At 41.7% G+C, this 23,962-nt stretch overlaps 1 protein-coding gene across 1 annotated transcript in view; it reads right to left on the bottom strand.

Annotated features, from left to right (window-relative positions):
• Nucleotides 1–23,962, bottom strand: part of PRLR (prolactin receptor) — a 138,915-nt gene that overhangs the window by 41,784 nt on the left and 73,169 nt on the right. Inside the window, exon 2 of the mRNA XM_068532335.1 lies at nt 9,913–9,973. The gene's annotated coding sequence lies outside the window, so the exon portion shown is untranslated. The remainder of the gene's footprint in view (nt 1–9,912; nt 9,974–23,962) is intronic.

The raw sequence follows: 23,962 nt of genomic DNA on the forward strand, positions 1-23,962 counted from the left end.
CCCGAGAGGCTTGTCTGCTCACCTGCTGGGGCGGGCGGGGGCTGGGAGCTGAGGCTGGGGCTTTGGAGGTCAGATCCCAGGGAGAGGACTGGGGTTGGCTGCGTGATCACAGCCTGAAGGGGTTAGTGCGCCACGGCTAGCAGGGAGGGAGTCTGGGAAAAGGTCTGGAGCTGCCAAAGAGGCAAGAGACCATTGTTTCAGGGTGCACAAGGAGAGGGGATTTAGAGCACCGCCTAAACGAGCTCAAGAGATGGGCGCGAGCTGCGGCTATCAGTGCGGACCCCAGAGGCGGGCATGAGATGCTAAGGCTGCTGCTGCCGCCACCAAGAAGCCTGTGTGCGAGCACAGGTCACTCTCCACACCGCCCCTCCCGGGAGCCGGTGCAGCCCGCCACGGCCAGGCTCCCGTGATCTGGGGACAACTTCCCCGGGAGAACGCACGGCGCCTCAGGCTGTTGCAATGTCATGCTGGCCTCTGCTGCCGCAGGCTCGCCCCGCATCCGTACCCTTCCCTCTCCCGGGCCTGAGTGAGCCAGAGCCCCTGAATCAGCTGCTCCTTTAACCCCGTCCTGTGTGAGCGAAGAACAGACGCCCTCAGGCGACCTACACACAGAGGCGGGTCCAAATCCAAAGCTGAACCCCAGGAGCTGTGCGAACAAAGAAGAGAAAGGGAAATCTCTCCCAGCAGCCTCTGGAGCAGCGGGTTAAATCTCCACAATCAACTTGATGTACCCTGCATCTGTGGAATAACTGAACAGACAACAAATCATCCCAAATTGAGGAGGTGGACTTTGGGAGCAACTGTAGACTTAGGATTTGCTGTCTGCGACTGACTGGTTTCTGGTTTTATGTTTATCTTAGTTTAGTATTTAGAGATTATTATCATTGGTAGATGTGTTTATTGATTTGGTTGCTCTTTTCCTTTTTTTTATATATAGATATATATATATATATTTTTTCCTTTTTTCTCTTTTTGTGAGTGTGTATGTGTATGCTTTGTGTGATTTGTCTATTTGTCTGTATAGCTTTGCTTTTACCATTTTTCCTAGGGTTCTCTCTGTCTGGTTTTTTTTTTTTTTTTTTTTAGTATAGTTTTTAGCGCTTGTTATCATTGGTGGATTTGTTTTTTGGTTTGGTTGCTCTCTTCTTTCTTTCTTTCTTCTTTCTTTTTTTTAAAATTCCTTTTAATTTTTAATAATTTTTTTATTTTAGTAACTTTAGTTCTTTTTATTTTCTTTCTTCTTTCCTTCCTTCCTTCCTTCCATCTTTCCTTCCTTCCTTCCTTCCTTTCTTTCTTCCTTCCTTCCTTTTTTTCTTTCTTTCTTTCTCCCTCCCTTTTCTTCTGAGCCATGTGGCTGACAGGGTCTTGGTGCTCCAGCCAGGTGTCAGGCTTGGGCCTCTGAGGTGGGAGAGCCAAGTTCAGGAAATTGGTCCACCAGAGACCTCCTGGCTCCACGTAATATCAAACAACAAAAGCTCTCCCAGAGATCTCCATCTCAATGTTAAGACCCAGCTCCACTCAACAACCAGCAAGCTACAGTGCTGGACACCCTACGCCAAACAACTAGCAAGACAGGAACACAGCTCCACCCATTAGCAGAGAGGTTGCCTAAAATTATAACAAGGTCACAGACACCCCAAATCACACCACCGGATGTGGTCCTGCCCACCAGAAAGACAACATCCAGCCACATCCACCAGAACACAGGCACTAGTACCCTTCACCAGGAAGCCTACACAACCCACTGAACCAACCTTAGCCACTGGGGGCAGACACCAAAAACAACAGGAACTATGAACCTGCAGCCTGTGAAAAGGAGACTCCAAACACAGTAACTTAAGCAAAATGAGAAGATAGAGAAATACACAGTGGATGAAGGAGCAAGGTAAAAACCCACCAGACCAAACAAATGAAGAGGAAATAGGCAGTCTATCTGAAAAAGAATTCAGAGTAATGATAGTAAAGATGATCCAAAATCTTGGCAATAGAATGGAGAAAATACAAGAAACGTTTAACAAGGACCTAGAAGAACTAAAGAGCAAACAAACAATGATGAACAACACTATAAATGAAATTAAAAATTCTCTAGAAGGAATCAATAGCAGAATAACTGAGGCAGAAGAACGGATAAGTGACCTGGAAGATAAAATAGTGGAAATAACTATGGTAGAGCAGAATAAAGAAAACAGAATGAAAAGAATTGAGGACAGTCTCAGAGACCTCTGGGATAACATTAAATGCACCAACATTTGAATTATAGGGGCACCAAAAGAAGAAGAGAGAAAGAAAGAGACTGAGAAAATATTTGAAGAGATTATAGTTGAAAACTTCCCTAATATAGGAAAGGAAATAGTCAAGTGCAGGAAGCGAAGAGAGCCCCAAACAGGATAAATCCAAGGACACACTTGCCAAGACATATATTAATCAAACTTTCAAAAATAAATACAAAGAAAAAATATTAAAAGCAGCAAGGGAAAAAAACATAACATACAAGGGAATCCCCATAAGGTTAACAGCTGACCTTTCAGCAGAAACTCTGCAAGCCAGAAGGGAGTGGCAAGACATATTTAAAGTGATGAAAGGGAAAAACCTACAACCAAGATTACTGTACCCAGCAAGGATCTCATTCAGATTCGATGGAGAAATTAAAACCTTTACAGACAAGCAAAATCTAAGAGAATTCAGCACCACCAAACCAGCTTTACAGGAAATGCTAAAGGAACTTCTCTAGGCAGGAAACACAAGAGAAGGAAAAGACCTACAGTAACAAACCCAAAACAATTAAGAAAATGGTAATAGGAACAGACATATCGATATTTACCTTAAATGTAAATGGATTAAATGCTCAACAAAAAGACATAGACTGGCTGAATGGAGACAAACACAAGACCCATACATATGCTGTCTAAAAGAGACCCACACATATGCTGTCTACAAGAGACCCACATCAGACCTAGGGACACATACAGACTGAAAGTGAGGGGATGGAAAAAGATATTCCATGCAAAGGGAAATCAAAAGAAAGCTGGACTAGCAATTCTCCTATCAAACAAAATAGATTTTAAAATAAAGGCTATTACAAGAGACAAAGAAGGACACTACATAACGATCAAGGGATCAATCTAAGAAGAAGACATAACAATTGTAAATATTTATGCATCCAACATAGGAGCACCTCAATACATAAGGCAAATGCTAACAGCCATAAAAGGGGAAATCGACAGTAACACAATCATAGTAGGGGACTTTAACACCCCACTTTCACCAATGGATCATCCAAAATGAAAATAAATAAGGAAACACAAGCTTTAAATGATACATTAAACAAGATGGACTTAATTGATATTTATAGGATATTCCATCCAAAAACAACAGAATACACTTTCTTCTCAAGAGCTCATGGAACATTCTCCAGGATAGATCATATCTTGGGTCACAAATCAAGCTTAGGTAAATTTAAGAAAATTGAAATCGTATCAAGTATCTTTTCCGACCACAACGCTATGAGAGTAGATATCAATTACAGAAAAAAATCTCTAAAAAATACAAACACATGGAGGCTAAACAATACATGACTAAATAACCAAGAGATCACTGAAGAAATCAAAGAGGAAATAAAAAAAATACCTAGAAACAAATGACAGTGAAAACACGAGGACCCAAAACCTATGGGATGCAGCAAAGGCAGTTCTAAGAGAGAAGTTTATAGCAATAAAATCCTATCTCAAGAAATAAGAAACAGCTCAAATAAACAACCTATCCTTACACCTAAAGCAATTAGAGAAAGAAGAACAAAAAACCCCCAAAGTTAGCAGAAGGAAAGAAATCATAAAGATCAGACCAGAAATAAATGAAGAAGAAATGAAGGAAACAATAGCAAAGATCAATAAAACTAAAAGCTGGTTCTTTGAGAAGATAAACAAAATTGATAAACCATTAGCCAGACTCATCAAGAAAATAAGGGAGAAGACTCAGATCAATAGAATTAGAAATGAAAAAGGAGAAGTAACAACTGACACTGCAGAAATACAAAGGAACATGAGAGATTACTACAAGCAACTATATGCCAATAAAATGGACAACCTGGAAGAAATGGACAAATTCTTAGAAAAGCACAACCTTCCGAGACTGAACAGGAAGAAATAGAAAATATAAACAGACCAATGACAAGCACTGAAATTGAGACTGTGATTAAAAATCTTCCAACAAACAAAAGTGCAGGACCAGATGGCTTCACAGGCGAATTCTATCAAACATTTAGAGAAGAGCTAACACCCATCCTTCTCAAACTCTTCCAAAATATAGCAGAGGGAGGAACACTCCCAAACTCATTCTACGAGGCCACCATCACCCTGATACCAAAATCAAAGTTGTCACAAAGAAAGAAAACTATAGGTCAATGTCACCGGTGAACATAGATGCAAAAATCCTCAACAAAATACTAGCAAACAGAATCCAACAGCACCTTAAAAGGATCATAGACAATGATCAAGTGGGATTTATGCCAGGAATGCAAGGATTCTTCAACATATGCAAATCAATCAACGTGATAAACCATATTAACAAATTGAAGGAGAAAAACCATATGATCATATCAATAGAGGCAGAAAAAGCTTTTGACAAATTCAACACCCATTTATATAAAAACCCTCCAGAAAGTAGGTATAGAGGGAACTTACCTCAACATAATAAAGGCCATATATGACAAACCCACAGCCAGCATCGTTCTCAATGGTGAAAAACTGTAACCATTTCCACTAAGATCAGGAACAAGACAAGGTTGTCCACTCTCACCATTATTATTCAACATAGTTTTGGAAGTATTAGCCACAGCAATCAGAGAAGAAAAAGAAATAAAAGGAATCCAATTCGGATAAGAGGAAGTAAAGCTGTCACTGTTTGCCAATGACATGATACTATACATAGAGAATCTTAAAGATGCTACCAGAAAACTACTAGAGCTAATGAATGAATTTGGTAAAGTAGCAGGATACAAAATTAATGCATAGAAATCTCTTGCATTCCTATACACTAATGATGAAATATCTGAAAGAGAAATTAAGGAATCACTCCCATTTACCATTACAACAAAAAGAATAAAATACCTAGGAATAAACCTAGCTAAGGAGACAAAAGACCTGTATGCAGAAAAATATAAGACACTGATGAAAGGAATTAAAGATGATACAAACAGATGGAGAGGTATACCATGTTCTTGGATTGGAAGAATCAATATTGTGAAAATGACAATACTACCCAAAGCAATCTACAGATTCAATGCAATCCCTATGAAACTACCAATGGCCTTTTTCACAGAACTAGAACAAAACATTTCACGATTTGCATAGAAACACAAAAGACCCCGAATAGCCAAAGTAATCTTGAGAAAGAAAAACGGAGCTGGAGGAATCAGGCTCCCTGACTTTGGACTATACTACAAAGCTACAGTAATCAGGACAGTATGGTACTGGCACAAATACAGAAATATAGATCAGTGCAACAGGATAGAAAGCCCAAAGATAAACCCACGCACATATGGTCACCTTATCTTTGATAAAGGAGGCAAGAATATACAGTGGAGAAAAGACAGCCTCTTCAATAAGTGGTGCTGGGAAAACTGGACAGCTACATGTAAAAGAGTGAAATTAGAATACTCCCTAATACCATACACGAAAATAAACTTCAAATGGATTAAAGACCTAAATGTAAGGCCAGACACCATAAAACTCTTAGAGGAAAACATAAGCAGAACACACTATGACATAAATCACAGCAAGATCCTTTTGGACCCACCTCCTAAAGAAATGGAAATAAAAACAAAAATAAACAAATGGGACCTAATGAAACTTAAAATCTTTTACACAGCAAAGGAAACCATAAACAAGATGAAAAGGCAACCCTCAGAATGGGAGAAAATATTTGCAAATGAAGCAACCGACAAAGGATTAATCTCCAAAATTTACAAGCAGCTCAATATCAAAAAAACAAACAACCCCAGTGCAAAAATGGGCAGAAGAACTACACAGACATTTCTCCAAAGAAGATATACAGATTGCCAACAAACACATGAAAGAATGCTCAACATCACTAATCATTAGAGAAATGCAAATCAAAACTACAATGAGATATCACCTCACACCAGTCAGAATGGCCATCATCAAAAAATCTACAAACAATAAATGCTGGAGAGGGTGTGGAGAAAAGGGAACTCTCTTGCACTGATGGAGGGAATGTAAATTGATACAGCCACTATGGGGAACAGTATGGAGGTTCCTTAAAAAACTAAAAATAGAACTACCATACGACCCAGCAATCCCACTACTGGGCATATACCCTGAGAAAACCATAATTCAAAAAGAGTCATGTACCACAATGTTCATTGCAGCTCTACTTACAATAGCCAGGACATGGATTCAACCTAAGTGTCCATCGACAGATGAATGCATATAGATGTGGCACATATGTACAATGGAATATTAGCCATAAAAGAAATGAAATTGAGTTATTTGTAGTGAGGTGGATGGACCTAGAGACTGTCATACAGAGTGAAGTAAGTCAGAAAGAGAAAAATATATACCGTATGTGAACACATATATATGGAATCTAAAAAAAAAAAAAAAATGGTTCTGATGAACCTAGGGGCAGGACAGGAATAAAGACGCAGACGTAGAGAATGGACTTGAGGACACAGGGAAAGGGAAGGGTAAGCTGGGACGAAGTGAGAGAGTGGCATGGACATATATACACTACCAAATGTAAAATAGATAGCTAGTGGGAAGCAGCTGTATAGCACAGGGAGATCAGCTCGGTGCTTTGTGCCCACCTAGAGGGGTGGGATAGGGAGGGTGGGAGGGCGACGCAAGAGGGAGAAGATATGGGGATATATGTATATATATAGTTGACTCACTTTGTTATAAAGCAGAAACTAACACACCATTGTAAAGCAATTATACTCCAATAAAGATGTTAAAAAAAAAATAAAGGTTGGGGTTAGCAGATGTAAGCTATAATATATAGAATGGATAAACAACAAGGTGCTACTGTATAGCACAGGAAACTATATTTAATACCCTATGACAAACCATAATGGAAATGAATATAAAAAACGAATGTGTGTATATATATACATATATATATGTATATACTTATATACATATAACTGAATCACTTTTCTATACAGCAGAAATTAACACAACATTGTAAATCAAGTATACTTTAAAAAACCCAAAAAACAGTTAACCTTCCTGTGTCCCAACCTCAAGGCCCCCTTCTTAGAGAGGTACCTACAAGTTAATCTGACAAACAAATTCCTATCCGTGTTTTAAGTTCTTACCCTTCCTAGGTAAATGCGTAGGTATTGAACAAATGTCGTGCTTCAGTCAATGCAGAGGCCTAAATGATAGGCATTTGAAGGACTCTGGTAGGCAAGCTCGGTGGGTGAAAAGATTATAGGCTTAGAGTTTTAGAGTGACCTCAAAGCCTACTCTATGGATGGGCCCATCGTCTCCAGTGCCCTGGGCTGCTTCAAAGTTCCTCCTAGTCTCTTGCAGTTTGGAGAGAGTTAAGGTCAAAGATGTGTAGATGGGAGCCTGGGAAAGAGCTGGATGTGGGAGGGTTGGAATGGGCAGAGCCTACAGGATACCAACCTCCTGCAAAAGAACCTGGCATGCCATTCAGAGTGGCATTCTGTTCCACTCTGGGGAGGAGGTGCCAGGGAGAGGTTGTTAGGGAGGGGTCATTACCACTGGACAGGATTGAAGGGTTAACAGTTCAAAGAGACCAGAAACCAGACTGAAGGCCACAAAATGGACTGTGGCACTTCTGGTGGGGTATCAGACAGGAAGTGTGATTTTACTCTTAATTCTAATCCTCCTTTATAGGGACCATTTTGTTTCCTCTGAATTCTTTTATGAACATTGCTTTCTGGATGTTCCTTTCACCCTGAAACTGAGCAGCGTTTCTGTTTCTCTTGGACAACCATGGGACTGCTCTCAAGTTCTTGCCTGTGTTTTCACAGATACCTACTGGTATCAGAAGCCAACATTTTCACACCAAACACTAGGTTGGGTAAAGGGTTGAGGATAATGAGGGGCGGATGTGGTTTGTAAATAAGTATACATATAAATAAAAAAGAGTAGCCAACCCCCCCTGGTGCTTTGCAACGCAGTTTAGATCATGCTGTGCTTTTCCAGACCTCATGAAGGGAAGGATTGCTCAAGCATTTAGTGTTACTCTGTCCTCTCTCGTTTGCCTTTCACTCAACCAAACCTCATGAGGCATTTGGCATCAAGGGGCAGAAGCCTAGGAAGAAGAAAGAAAATCCGAGAAGCTGGTGGTTTGGCTGGGTTGATTCACCGGTTGCAGTGTTACCAAATACTCCTGGGCTTTAAGCCAAAGGGTCTTGCTGTGAGGAAGCACTTTGACAACTTATGGCATCCCTTCTGCAAGTCCTTGCTAATGTTTACTCTGAACACTATAAATTTCAGTCTACTCACGTGAAAAATACAAGTCTTTGCTGGGCTGAGGTAACTTAGAGCAGGGGTTTTTCTTGTGGGGGATTTTGTCTCCCCCAACCCAGGGGACGCCTGGCAATGTCTGGAAACATGATTTTATTGTCACTACTGAGGGTAGGACTTTCTCCTCTCTGGAACCCTAGGCTACATCTGAAGACATGGTTGGTTGTCACAAGTGGGGTGGGGGGTGGAATACTGGCACTTAGTGGGTGGAGACCAGGGGTGCTGCTAAACACGCTACAATGCACAAGACAGCCTCCACGACAAAGAATTATCTGTCCTAGAATGTCAACAGTGCTAAAGGTGAGAAACTCTGGCCCCGAGGGAAAGCCCAGGCTTGGTTCTTGACACTGACGTATCAGGTGGTCCTCAAAGGACCATCACTTTTCAGTATTGGAGGACAAGTACCCTGGGGTGACCTCAGGAAATTCTAGGATAATTCTCATCTACCCATGACCTAGTCAGTTTCATATCTTCATGAGTCCTTAACACGCTCTGAAAGAGAGAGTGCATCCTCAGGGTGACACGTGCCAAGTTGGTCTCAGAGGGTCAAGATCCCATTTTTCTGTAGTACATACAGAGTGTAGCCTTGAGGCTTGGTTTCTCCATCTGTCAAATGGACTCATAATACTTTACGACCTATTTATCAGCTGGGCCTGGTATCCTAGGGAGATGGAGTTGGGGCATGGTATTTGAGCTGGCATGAAGGGGGAATATGTGAGTTAAGTACTTCTACCCAACTCCGACTCCAAAATGGCAATAGGATATTGTAGGTGGGGAGAGGCAAACAAAAACTTGTGAGATCCAAGTCAGTAGATTGTGCCTGGGGTTCAGTGGGTCATGGGACCAGGAAGTGATTTTCCCTGCCGAAGGTAGATAGGGAAGATGCAGAGCCCAGCATGTCTGAGTCTTTCCATGAGGACTGTCAGTGGGCTGGGAGGAAGGGGACAGGCAGCTGTGACAATCGTAGGGGCTGAAGGGGACACAGAAAACCATGGCAAGAATTTATGCAGAGCTGCTTGGGAAAATAAAAGCAAACACAATATTTCTTTTTCTGATTTTAAAAGAATAACACAGTCATTGTTGAAATTTTCTCATGTACAGACAACTATGAAGAGAAAATTAAAATCTCCCATAAATGCACCACGAGGAGATATCAGCTCTTAATAGGTGTGGTATTTTCGTTGAGAAAAACAGAGAAGGGTTTTCTGGGCAGGATAGGCTGGGGAGATCGAAAAGGTCTTTGAGAACAGCAGAATGCAGCAATGTGGATGTTGACTGGTTCGAAACTATTCTCTCTGTGAGCCAAGAGAGAAGAGTCCTTTCCTGAGCCTGGATGAAGCGCACAGTAGGACAGTTGGGCGATGTGACAGAGGGGCACGTGTCAAGTTCCCCTTACCTCAAGGTTCATGTGGAAAGCATCCTTAGCATTCGCCTCCATGAATAGAAGAGTTCTTTAGCTGAAAGAGGAAATGACTCATTTTAGCTCAAAGATGATGAAACAGGAGATGCCATTTCTTACTCACTTTGCAGCAAGAGCATGACTGAAATCACTGCACTTCAGTGATGGCATAAGACAGCTCTAGTTTTTTTTTTTTTTTTGAATTAGTTTTCTATCAACCTTATTATGAAGTAATTTCAAACTTATAGAAAAGTTGCAAAAATACTAAAAAAATGTTATATTCCCTTTACCCAGATACCCTACTTATTAATATTTTACATTTGGTTTATCATACTCTTTCTTCTTTTTTTAAAAAAATTTTTTGGCCACACCATGCAGCACGTGGGATCTTCATTCCCGACCAGGGATCAAACCTGCACCCCCTGCAGTGGAAGCCCAGAATCTTAATCACTGGACCACCAGGGATGTCCCTATCATTCTCTTTCTTTTCTGTATACACAAATGATTATTTTTATTAAATCATTTGAGAATAAGTCATGATGTCTCTTCGCCCTCTAATATTTCAGTTGTGTTTTCCTAAGAGCAAGGGCATTCTCTTATATAACCATCATGTAATGACTAAAATCAGGAAATTAACATTGATATAGTACTATTATCTTATCTACAGATCTTCCTAAAATGTTGCCAGTTATCCTAATTGGGATTTGACTTTGTGAAATGTGGCCCTGGAGACCTTGAATGAAATTTATTGACATATCCTGTCATAGCCATGGCTGAACTGGGAATTTGGCCGCTCCAGCTCAAAGCTCGAGTTTGATTCTATCTCATGGGTTCATATGAGCATTGGCAGAAGCCTGCTTTTCGAGATGTGAATAATTTTTGGTAGTGACAGGGCTGTTCCCTGGGCTGTTACGTGTGGGCTTTTATCAGCTGGGCTATGCCATCTGGAATCATGGTTTCCATCTTGTTCCTTCCAATATATCTGGCTCTAGGTTTTGTCTAAGACATTTTAAACTCTGAGGACTAACTGGCCTGGGTCTCTGAGGCATGAGGTGACAATTGCTAATAGTACGGATCTGAGTTGGAACAAAAATGATTTCAGGACTTGAATACAAAATAGGCTCCTATATGTGCGCAGTTACTTTTTAAAATTTGCTTTGATATATAGACAACAATTCCTAATTTAATGCTCAGTTTTCTCTTGCACATTCCATGCGAAAACAAACAATCTAACCAGAGTAGCAGGCCAAATAATACTTTTAAATAATTTCTATGTCTTCAAAATCCAGAATCTTGGGGATTATTGTTCAAGGAATCCAGGGCTGAGTGTTCTCCATGCTGACACCCATGGAGAAGGAAGTGGAAGGCAGGCAGCTGCGGATTGCTACCAGCGGCTTCAAGCCAACACGAATCTCTCTCACACACCCCCAATTCCTCAGCGTCACCGCTACTGGCCTAACGAATGCAGAGCCCAGACATCTTTGCAATAAAAACCTATGATGTGACGAGCCCATGTGAGCGTAAAACGGCCAGCCCCAAGGCATCAGCTAATGAGGTGTCTGGTGAACCCAGAGTTCATAACGCAACTGTCTGGGGCAGCTTTCTCAGAAGCCACCAATTTTTCTCCATAGGATACAGTGATGCTGAATTTTTCATTTTAAAATTCTGAACATTCTAGAATGTATTTTAAATTCTGGGAATCATTTCAGGACTTAAAGCCCTCTCTTTGATAATGGTCTAACTCTGGTTAAAACAACCCCTGCTCTGCTCTGTTGCCTCCCAAATTAAATCCACACTTTTTACTCTTCGGCGGGAAGCGCTGAGGGGTCAGCAGAGGCTAGGGGAGAGTGCAGGAGTGGAGTACAGGAGGAGGGCCGCGTTGGGGGTGGAAAGTCCGGAATGGCGAGCAGCAGTAGTCAGGGCTCTGGAGCAAGAAGAAGTAAAGGAGATTGTGGTCCTTTCACTCCTGCAGTTCAACAAACATTGACTGAGTGCCAGGTCTCGGACTCACTTCATTCATTCATCTGTTTATTCATTCAGAATTTAAAAAAATGCCTGGCACACCATTTAGCCCTTGTCACTCTCTACCCCGACTCCCATGCCTACTCTCAGCCCTCTTCTGTGCCCTGTGGGCTGGCTCCTGTGATGCTCTTGTCCTCCAGCTCTGGTTGGGTCCCACCCATGGGAGGCAGAGGATGGGAGCAGAACACATCAGGGTATCTGTTTCCCAACCCCCCTGCCTTCGTCCTGGCCTGCTTCCAGCAGTGGTTGTGTCTCCACTGCCACAGTTCGAGGTGGGCAGCCCCAGCTCTCACTGGGTCCCGGCAAAATCCATCCCTCCCCATTCCCCTCTAGGCAGAGAGGGTGGTGACAAATTCCCTTGTTACTTGTCTCAACTCTGCCCACAGGTATGTAAATTATAAGATTACATTTTCTTAAACATCCTAGCTAAGTATGTCATCTTTTTCCTTTCTGACCCTGACTGCTGCAGCCCTTGAATATATGCTGAATTGTTTTCTGATTGCTTGGGACAGACTGGAAAGATTAAAGTTTTGTAGATAGTGTCTGACACTAGGCTTCACCAGTGCAGGGTGCGGAGGCGTAACTTAACAGAAGCTCCTGGGGGAGAAATCTCAGAGGTTTAGTCCCTGATAGACTCCAGGATTGTGTGTCAGTCAAAGACTGACTTGATCTCTGGCCACATAATTAGAAGTATGATGTCCAGAAAAAGGGAGGTGATAGTGCCACTTCATTCTGTCTCTATTTAGAGTTCTAGGCTCAGTTCTGGGCTTTCCACTTTAAGAGGAGACATGTTAGTTGTCTTTAAGTGTTTGAAGTTCTGTCATATAGAGCAGAGGTTGAACAAGTTTTTCTTTAAGGCCCAAACAGTAAATATTTTTGGCTTTGTGGGCCACATGTTCTCTGTTGCAACTACTCTATTGTGCAAAAGCAGTCACAGACGATATGTGAATGAATAGGCTTGACTGTGTTCTAATAAAACTTTATTTACAAAAATAAATGGTGAGCTGGATTTGGCCTGTAGGCTTTATTTTGTTGACTTCTGATATAAGAGGAAAAACATGGATTTTTTTCTGGGTGTTTCCAAAAGGCAGAAGTTAGATCCATGTGTAAAAATTGTAGGGAGGTAGATTTGTGCTAATTTTAAGGACGATCTTTCTAAACGTAATGACTGTTCCCAAACAGGATAAGCTGATTCATGAGGCGGTAGGTTTCTTGTTATTGAAAGTATTCAAAGGAGAAGCTGAGCATCGCAGAATAATTTTCTGCAAAGCACACAGAGTAACTCAGATGATGAGGAAGGTAACAATACCTCCTATATCTATATACTTAGTACAGTACCACACACAGTAAGTCTTCTAGATTTTATACTCTGAGAGGGGAGAGACTGTGCCGTATCTATCTTTGCATCCTGCCCACTCCTGAAAGCCTAGGATAGTGCTTTAAACACAGTGAGCGTGACCAATACATGTTTTGTCAACTTGGCTCTTTAAGTAAAATCTTGCTGACAGATGAATTAAACTAATTCGTCTTTAGTACAGTCATCACTACTAGTCACGTTAAATTAGTTCAATTACCTCTAATAAGCTTCAATATTGAGGATTTTCACTGAAAAGAACAGACATCATAGTGAACATTTATTAAGTTCTAAAAATATGCCAGGTACTGTGCTAAGAATTTTACATGCACTATTTTAATTCTCCCAAAACCTATGAGGTAGGTGCTATTATCACCCCCATTTTATTGATGAAGAAATTGAAATCCAGAGAAGTCTCAAAGATGGGAAGTGGCATAATCAAAAATCGAGCTGGGATCTCTTTGATGTCAAAGGCTGTTGTCCAACCACAACGCTATCCTGCTTCTCATTCATTTGTTCATTCATTCAGTATTCAACAAACACCAACTGGCGGCCTGCTATTTGCCAAGTACTTTAGCTGTTGAGGACAGAGCTGTGATTATAAACGGATCAAGCCCAGGCTCCGAAGGAATTTACATTGCCGGTGGGATATATCTGGGATAGATGTATCATCGACAAAGGAGAAGATATGAAATGGTAATTCATCACAAGACACAGAGATTAAAAAGAGAATCAATATTTCTGTCCACATCAGAACTTCCGGTATAATCCTAACTGATGAGTTTATCCAAGCTCTTTCTTTGTACTGGCATTGGCCCAAGTTTAGTCTTTAGTCTTTTGTCAAATTCTCAGATGGGTTCAGAGATTCAGAAGGAAGCTTCAAGCATTTTGGCAACTGATTCAGATCACTATGGCAATTTGTAGATATGTGAATGAAGCCCTAGAAGGGAAAAAAAACCCATGAAGCACTCAGGTGTCACTCTTCCAGGGCAGGTTGAATCTGAGCATCGTCAAACTGGGAGACCAGAGGCGAACAGATGAAAAGAGGTAGAAAAAGCCAGTTCAGTTAACACAAAAATAAAGAAAAAAAAAAAAAAAAAACCTCTTGGCAACGTTCCATTTTCCCCCTTTCCTGAAACACAGAAATACTAAGAGCCTAAATTCTAACTCCCAGCTCCCAGTATCATAAAAAAGATCAATATTTATAACAAATGCTACAATGTTGAGAGGAAAACACACCAACTTGGGTCAAGCGGATGGGCCTTGTTTAGAAGGAGGAGAGCTACCAGGGCGCAGGCAGGGGAGTGGAGAGAACCAGAGGGAAATTCCAAAACCTTGAGTGAGATTGAGATAGAGCAAGAGTGCTAAGGTTCAAACAGCACAAAGCCAAATAAATTGTCAGGTCCAATAGACAAGGGCTTACTGGAGTGGGAGACAGAGCCCAAAGGTCAGGGGCTGAATAAACAGGAGCCCGGAGGAGGAAGTGAGAGAATTCAGGACTTTGTATCTTTTTGGGTGCTAACGCAAGCTTTGTATCTTTTTGGGTGCTAACCGCAAAGGATGGGCATGGCTGGCCTAGTTAAAATCACAGGATAGGAACTGACAAATACTAGTGATACTTTTGCAATTCCAGAATTCCTTTTGTTAGTAGATTGCAAAGTGATTTTCAGATTGGTGAGTCCTTATCGCGTTAGCATGATCTTATTGCTAAGATCATGGCTAGAAAACAAAGAATGATAATTAGTTAACATTTATTGACTGCCAGACAGCTTTTCAGCACTTTAATGCATTGTCTCATTTAATCTTCCCATGTACATTTTGAAAACCAAGCTCTTTACTAGAGACCTAATTAAAAAATGATTAAAAACAGAGGTACATTTGGAGGAAACCGTAAAATGTCATCAGAAACAAGTACTAGTCATTTATTCATTCTTTTGTTTCCTGGACTATTTCTTCAGCCGCTAGTGATCGAGCACCTAATATGTGTTGGGTACTATTAAGGGTCTGTGCAAGGGTGATTTTACTGATTTCCCTCATTGTTTAACACACAGGCAGTAGAGGGAGCAAGAGACTGTGAGTGGCAAAATACGGGTTCCGTTTTAGCCCTGCCTCTAACTGTTCCTGTGGTCCTTGGATAGGTCAGTTTCTTCTCTGTTTAACGTCTTCTAGTGTAAAACAAGGAGCTGGGACCACATGATGCTTGAGGTCTTTTAGAATTTAGTGGTAAAGTCTTCAGTAGCTTTATAATACTTTGTATTTTATAATGAACATTCATTTATATTCTATCATTATACTCTCCCATCACCATTGGATAAGTAATAATACTGTGAAGCTTTAGAGAAATTTGCCAGGGCTTGAAGCAAGTTCCTCTGCTCTGTCCACTAGAACCCTCTGCCTTCTGTGTATGAGTCCATGCTTAGTTTCCAGAAGAATTATACAAGAGCTGGGTGCAGATATCAGAGGAAAAGGAAGAGATATAGGAGATACAGAAGACAAGGAGAAGTTGTGAGTAGGAAGATGTGCCAACACTCAGGGGCTTCGTGTGTTGTCTCCGAAACCATTTAGGGCTGCTGTGATCACTGAGGAAGTGTTATCCAAAGGCACAAGAAGAGAAATCCTCTAACTGGAGTAAATTACATGGAGGTAGATTCAAGTTCAATGATTGGGGAGTGAAGTGCCTCCCTGGACATTCCACTTGTCCATTACTGAACAGAACTACAATGAATGGGTCTTGTTATAAGGCAGAAGCCCTGGACTCAAGAGGAAGAATACCTTTCACATGATTATTATGCCCCAAAGATGAGATGGGCCCCTCTGGTAGGAGATTAGCTGCTTAAGCAGAGACCATATGAAACCCTACAGGGGTTAGCGACTTGGATCAGGCCTGGAAGACCAGTAAGGGGACTTCCAACTCTGAAATGCTATGGTTCTGGAGACTGGTGTCTTACAATTTAAGCTGTAGTCTATCATTCCTACTCCAGACTTTAGATATTCCTGCAATCATCTGTTGGGAAAATTCAAGGTCCTTTTCCAGCTACTCATATTCAGGACAAATTCCTCAATTCATTTCTTTCCAAGAAGTTCCCTGTACGGATCCTTGCCGGCATATCCACCCTGACCTCCTGGTCTTGGTGTTTCTGACCTCCCATTCTTGACAAATATCCAGGATTGGAACATCTTTGCAAGCCAGAGTTGAAATCAAACACCATTGTGTTGGACCAACACATTGAAACTCTAGTCTTACCAGCCCATTGATTAACAGGGTGACCCTTGCATTTGTCCAGTGTCCTTATTTTCCAAGGTGTTTTCCATCTGCCAGCTTTATCAGAAGCGTATAAGTCAATTGGTATCCTGAGGGTAATCACTTTCACAGGAGAAGGTACATGGAAGTGCTTTGTAAAAGTGAAACACTGTGAAAGGTGAGATGTTTTATTATTGTTATAACATGCCCCGGGTCACAGTACAGCAGAGCCATACCTAAAGCAGGTTCCTTCAAATCCTTTTGGGCATGAGTGTAAAGTAAATAAAGAGTACTATGGATAATTTACAAAGAACCAAAGTCCAGATCTCCTTGACTGATTGGCAGGGAAGGATAGAATTTAGAGCTGGATTTTACAAGTGTGATAGCACCAAATCAGGATCACTTAAAAGCAGGCTGGTTGTTCCAGTCCGATGAATAGCCATGGCATGAACATGAATCTGCATAAATTGGCCAATGGTCATTTTGAATGGGGCAACCGTGGGTTGGATGAGGTAGCCACCAGCAGTGGACCTGAACCAAAGGGCTTTCTGCTTATTTTAGCTCAGAGACCACAGGTGTAAATCCACCTTCCCAGAGAAGCTTGTAGCATCTAACAAGCTAGGGTTACACTCCTAATTCAGAGGACAATAAAAAACAACCTCCAACGATGAAAAGACCTTAGCCAGAATTCTCAAGAAATTGGCTTAGGGCTTCCCTGGTGGCGCAGTGGTTGGGAGTCTGCCTGCCAATGCAGGGGACACGGGTTCGAGCCCTGGTCTGGGAGGATCCCACATGCCGCGGAGCGACTCGGCCCGTGAGCCACAATTGCTGAGCCTGCGCGTCTGGAGCCTGTGCTCTGCAATGGGAGGGGCCGCGATAGTGAGAGGCCCGCGCACCGCGATGAAGAGTGGCCCCCACTTGCCGCAACTGGAAAAAGCCCTCGCACAGAAATGAAGACCCAACGCAGCCATAAATTAAAAAAAAAAAAAAAAAAAAAAAAAAAAAAGAAATTGGCCTAAAAAATAATCCCCAATTGATTGCAACATTAAGAACATTCTTAAAATGTTACCTTTGTCCTGATGTCTAAACCCCCATGAAGGGGTTTACGAAAAGGTTCTTTATGCATTTGAAGCCACTAATACTATAAGTGGGGAAAGAACACACTCTTTTAATTAAAAGAGCAGATTGTTATGATTGTGGTAATCTGAATCGAGAACATCTTTTTACCTAGAAATATGAGAGAATAAATATTTCCCGGAGTTAGTATCCAAAGCTTGGGATTATTTAGGATTAGTAGCCAAAATTGTTATTTTACACTGTATAATCAGGAAGGCTGCTCAGAGGAGAATGTTAGAAGGAAAATCTGTTTTAGGTTTCCTGTTACTCCAGCCAGTTGGGGACCATCTAAATGCCATTTGTCTCCGACCCTTGAACTGTCTTCTCCCCCCCTCTTGGGGCAACACAGCCAATGACCCTCTTGGAGCAGCAAATAACTGGCATATATCAAGGCTAACACTTCTGCTTTGCAGTCTAGTTGTTTGCTTGACTATCAGATGCTGCCTTTTTTAGGTAGTTGAACTTGGCAGAATAATAAACTGTGCTTCTGTTTACTCTTTTGTTCTCAAGGCTAATTTAAAAGTGCTCTTGGTGGGTGAGTGGTGATGATAATGGAAACATCTTAAACCATTAGGTTGAGAACTGAAATACCAACATGGGCACAGGAGACTAATTCCGTAGCTGATGGAAATGAGTCAATGTACCTTCTTTAGCCTGAGCACCATGTGCAGTGTTCTTTTAGTTCCCATAAACCACGGGGTCTGGCTCCCCAGAGTTGGGAGAATATAGCATCTAGCCAGAGGATTTGCTTTACTTTGAGGTTCTTTAAGCCCCATATTTGTTCCAACAGCCTCAACTCAGCCCCTTACTACTGTTTACTCCCCATGGGTTTTGGTCACATCATTTTCCAAAGTGGCCCAATTGCATCAATCATTCATTTTTATTAAAACAAATGTGGGTGTGTGTGTGTTATTATAGCTATATCCCACTATACGGCATATTGGCTAACATGATTCATTGCATATAGGCACCATGGTCCAATGAATGTGTTAAGAACCTGAACCAGACCAAAACGTATCTAAAAGTGACTTGTGCCATTTTTAAGCCATGTGGCATTGAGGAAGATACGTAACTTCCTTGAATCTCAATTTCTTCATCTGTAAAGTGAGAATACCTTTCGCTACTTTTTTGGATTGTTGTGAGGATTCAATGCACAGTATCGAGGAAATAGCAAGTAGTGAATACATGCTAGTGATATTAATGGTTAACACTGATAATTTGTTATGTCAGGAATTACAGGCATCCTCAAAGCATCTCTAGGAACTAAGACCCATTATTATCTTCACTTTGCTGATGAGAACAAGAGGGACAGGTTAAGTACTTGCCCAGCATCACAAAGATATGAAATGGCCATGCCAGGATTCCAGAGGCCTCAGTCTGGCCACTACTCCCCATGTAAGAAGAGTGGGCAGCAAGGGTTTTGACACCTTAAGAAAGTGGAACCTTATTTGTTCCCTCTCACTCTTCTTTTCCATGCTTCTTCATTCACACCTGAGTCAGAAGCAGGGAAAGACAGAAACTGATACAATAGGACAGTGTAACCAGTAGACCTCTGGCAGACCAGCTGTGGAGCTTGGCCTCAACCTCAGCTGTGAACTTGTTGGCTGAACACAAAGGCAGTTGTTATATTCCATGTAGTCAAAAGATTTTAAACATTCTAAAGTTATTTTATTAGAAGGGAGGAGTGAACACTCTTCTATACAGATCCACTCTACTGAGATCACTGAAAAGCACAAATATAAATATCATGACATTATTATATTATTATCATTAGCTCATCCTGCAAACATCTACTCTCCACAAACTTAAATAGAAATCATTTTTGCTATCAATACTAAATCTTAAATCTCTTAACTAATCTTATCCCTTAAATCTAAGATATTAAGATCAGGAACCGTTTTATTAACTCAAACCTACAGCAAAAAGCTGTTCAACTCAGATTGCCGAGATCGTGGCAATTTGCTCTTTTAATTAAAATACTAGTGTGACTAGTGTGTTGTCCAACAGCTGATGAATGGACAAACAAAATGTGGTATATCTATAATGGAATCTTATTCAACAACAAAAAGGAATGAAGTACTGATATATGCTACAACATGGACAAACCTCAAAAATGTTATCTCAAGTGAAAGAAGCCAGTCACAAAAGACCACATATAAGGCTTCCCTGGTGGCGCAGTGGTTAAGAATATGCCTGCCAATGCAGGGGACACGGGTTCAAATCCTGGTCTGGGAAGATCCCACATGCAGAGGAGCAACTAAGCCCGTGCGCCACAACTACTGAGCCTGCGCTCTAGAGCCCATGAGCCACAACTACTGAGCCCATGTGCCACAACTACTGAAGCCCGCGTGCCTAGAGCCTGTGCTCTGCAACAAGAGAAGCCATCGCAATGAGAAGCCTGCGCACCACAAGGAAGAGTAGCCCCCTGCTCGCCGTGACTAGAGAAAGCCCGCGTGCAGCAATGAAGACCCAATGGAGCCAAAAATAAATTAAAAAAAAAAAAGACCACATATAGTATGATTCCATTTATACGAATTGTCCAGAAAAAAGCAAATCTACAGCGACAGAAAGTAACTTAGTGGTTGCCAGGGGCTGGGGGTAGGGGAGAAAGGGGAAAGGGGAATGACCACCGCTAATGTGTACTAAGTTCCTTCTCCGGTTGTTGAAATATTTTAAAATTAGGTTATGATGAGGGTTGCACAACTCTGTAAATATACTGAAAACCACTGAGTTGTATACTTTAAAGAGGTAAACTTTATGGTATGTAAATTATGTCATAATAAAAATATTTAAAAGAAACGGTGTGTTATTTCCCCTACTTACTTGCAAAAATGATAATAGACATTCTTTCATGTTCAGCAATCCTCATTATTAGCAACACTCTTTTTGAATAAACAGTGATGAACATGAAAGCATTCATCTCCTTCCTCCCCCCACCCTCCCAAGAGCCTTGATAATTAATCTTGTCTTTACTTTTAACCTCTCTGTCAAGTATTTGACTGCTGGAAGTCAGAGTTCTAGAGATAAATGGCTCTCTATTTAAGTACAATTTTCAGGCCAAACCTTCAAATCTGCCTCCATCTCTGGCCCCATCCCTGTGTTCTCTTTCTTTCTCTTCCAAAACCTTGCTGCTGAGGACCCAGTGATCCAAATCAGAACTGACCTGGAACAGGGCCTCCACACTGCAAAGGGAACAGAGCCAATTGTTAATGAATACAAAGCATTATAGACAGAAACTGGCGGGGATAAAAAGGATGGTACCTCATCCTTTTGGATGTTGGTGGTGGAAATGTAGGCAGCTTTTATTTCAATACGTGTGCCTTACAACAGGAGTTAGATGGGAACTGGGATGCCAATTAAGAGAACTGCAAAAAAATCATGATTGATTGGCATTTAGGCATCAAGAGAAAAAAGTTCTCTCCTTAGTGTTCTTGATTTGCTCCGTTTACTGTACAAACAACCAAGGCAATGGCAAAATCGTATCCTTTGGATGGAAATCCCAGTCCAGTTTCTAAATATTGAGAGTTCTGTTCTCCACTCAGCTTTCCTGCCAGGAGATGCGCCACATGGATTTGTGCAGCTCTGACAAAACCCTTCCTTTACGTTCCATTCCTCTGGTCCAAGGACGTTAGGGAGGATTTACCCATAGGTCAAGGGATTAACCTTGGCAAACATGGAGTAGGGGTTCAACTGGTTTTAAGACAGGAGGAGGCCCTGAAATCTGGAAAGAATCCGGTATCTTGGCCAAATCCACTCCCTCTGTCATTCTGAGATCATTACCTCAGATAATACTAAATCTTGATCATTTTACCCACTGCTAATATTTTCCCCCTTTGAAGCATACTTCCCCTTTCTTTTCTTTCCTTCCTGTTCCCCTCACCTTCCATCCTCTGTCAGTGACAGAGTAGCTTAACTCCTTTACCTACATCAGAAGGCAGGTAATATGCCAAGCAGTGGGGTGAGAGTGAGTACAGGATTCTGCAAACACACTTTCACTGTCCCCTCTCCCCCAGAGGACCTGATCCTCATCCAGAGAGAGACAGGGGGAGAGAGAGAGAGAGAAGAGAGCTTGTGACACCAGGAAATCCACCCAGAATCCAAGAAGCCCAGTGACTTACCCTGGGCATGCCACAAGCCAGGTGAAGTTTGGACCCTTGCTTCAGAATTCAGAGGGTGAAGGCACAGAACTTGCCTTCTGATTTACTGAAAGTGCCTGGTAGGGTTTGTTCCTGGCTCTGAACACCCTTAGAGACCAGTCTGTGCAGCTCTGATGAGCATCAACCCGTTTGCTGATTACCCCTAGGCAGGCTGATTCAGGCAGATTAATATTTGCCTTGTGATATATAAGGCCCTTACTGCCTCTCCCCCGCACTGCAAAAAAGCAATAATTGGATAACTTGCTTGTGACAGTGGTTGGATTTGCTTGGTTTGGCTTAATTTGGTTTATAGTTCACTTGCCACTGAATCAGAGATTCAAAGCAGCTATTGTTTCCCAGCAAAGCAGAGAGGATGAGCAAGGCAGAGGGGAAGACTTGAGAGGGGTAAGGGCCAGGGCAGCAAGGGCAAGCTACAGTGGGTGAGTCATGAATCCTGCACTGCCCTTCCCACTACAAGCTTGAGTTTACCCCGCCATCACTGCGTTGCCAACATCTGATCACTCAGGTTCTGTGAAGCGTGTCACACGGGATGCGACACGTGTTTCCGAAGGGGCTGGCACTGGCCACGGAGCTTGGGCTGTTCTCTCAATCCTTCTTGCCAAAAATCACTTTCCAGACAGAAGTGGATTTTTAGCTCCAACATTGTGTAAAGTCGGGAGCCTAGTCACAACAGTAGATGCAAATGGAAACCTTCTCACAATGTCATTTGTTTGGCTGGTATAATGGGTTGAATCGTGTCCCCTCAAAAGAGATGTTAAAGTCCCCCAGGACCTCAGAATGTGACCTTATTTGAAAATAGGTTCATGGGAGATGGAATTAGTTAAGATGAGGTCATACTGGTAAGAAGTAGAGACACACAAGGAGAATGACCTGTGATGACAGAGGCAGAGACAGAAGTGATGCAGGTGTAAGCCAAGGGACTCCAGGACTTGCTGGCCACCATGGAAGCCGGGAAGAGGCAAGGAGGGAGTCTCTTCAGAGTCTCAGAGGGAGCATGGCCCCGGTAAAACCTTTGTTCCAGACTTCTAGCCTCCATAACTGTGAGAAAATAAATTTCTGTTATTTTAAGCCATCTAGTTTGTGGCACTTTTTTTTACAGAAGCCCTGAGAAACTAATACAGAGGGTTTTATCTGAGTGAGCTGGTGTGCTTTTATAAGCACCTTTTCTGTGACCAATTCATACTTCTTTTCTGCACCAATGCAAAGTTTAATTGCACTTTTAATCAGTGAAAATAGTTGGACTGTACAGGATTTGGTCAGCCCGACTAATGTAGACACAGCACAGTCCTATTCTAGGGCAGCATCTATACTCCTTCCAGTGGGAAAGTTGCTAATGTAAGAAGCCAGCAATGGTGTTCTGAGTTCACTGCTATGAGGTCTGGTTAATTTTTATTTAAAGGAGAGCTCTAACCACTAGAAAGAGCTTTAAGAACGATTAAGGAGACCTGAATACTGGACAGACACAAAATCCCTACAGGAAATATGGTGCCAAAAGCATATTTACGCTTTTGGCAATTCCCCAGCAGGAGTGGAAGGAGATATGGGAGAGAGGTAGTCATGGAACCGTATCCTCCAATCCTCATTCTGGCTTTGATGTTGTCATTAGTTATGTGTCCCCAGCAAAGGCACTAAAACCTCTCAGGGCTTCCATTTTTTTCAGGGGAAACTGCTTTCAGCTTACCGTCCTATCCACATAACATGGAAGAAAAAGGTGAATTAATTCAACCTCCATATTCCAGATTTTCAGAAAAAGCTTTGTGTGGCCTCTCAAGCATCATGTCTCTTGGTTCTGTGTCCACAACACTCAAGACCATCCACATCTGCTTACTCCAGACTCCTGAATCCTTTTTCTAGAACATAGATTCCATACTTAGAAACGTTGTCAGCTCAAAAGAGATCTGGATATATTACTTTATTATTTTTTAAAAAAGCAAATCTCAGGCATCATGTTATTTTACACCTACCTACTTCAGTGTGATATCTAGCAATTATGACCATATTCTTACACAACCATAGTGTTATTTTCATTATCTAACTGGATTAGTAATAATTCCTTGATATCATCTGATATGGTCCTGATTATATTTTTGCAATTCAAAATAGGAAACAAAGTGGTCAATTAGTCTGTAACTTCTTGAGTTGGAAGGAACCTCAGAT

This window comes from Eschrichtius robustus, chromosome 2 (assembly GCF_028021215.1).
Source record: "Eschrichtius robustus isolate mEscRob2 chromosome 2, mEscRob2.pri, whole genome shotgun sequence".
NCBI classification, from domain to species: Eukaryota; Metazoa; Chordata; class Mammalia; order Artiodactyla; family Eschrichtiidae; genus Eschrichtius; species Eschrichtius robustus.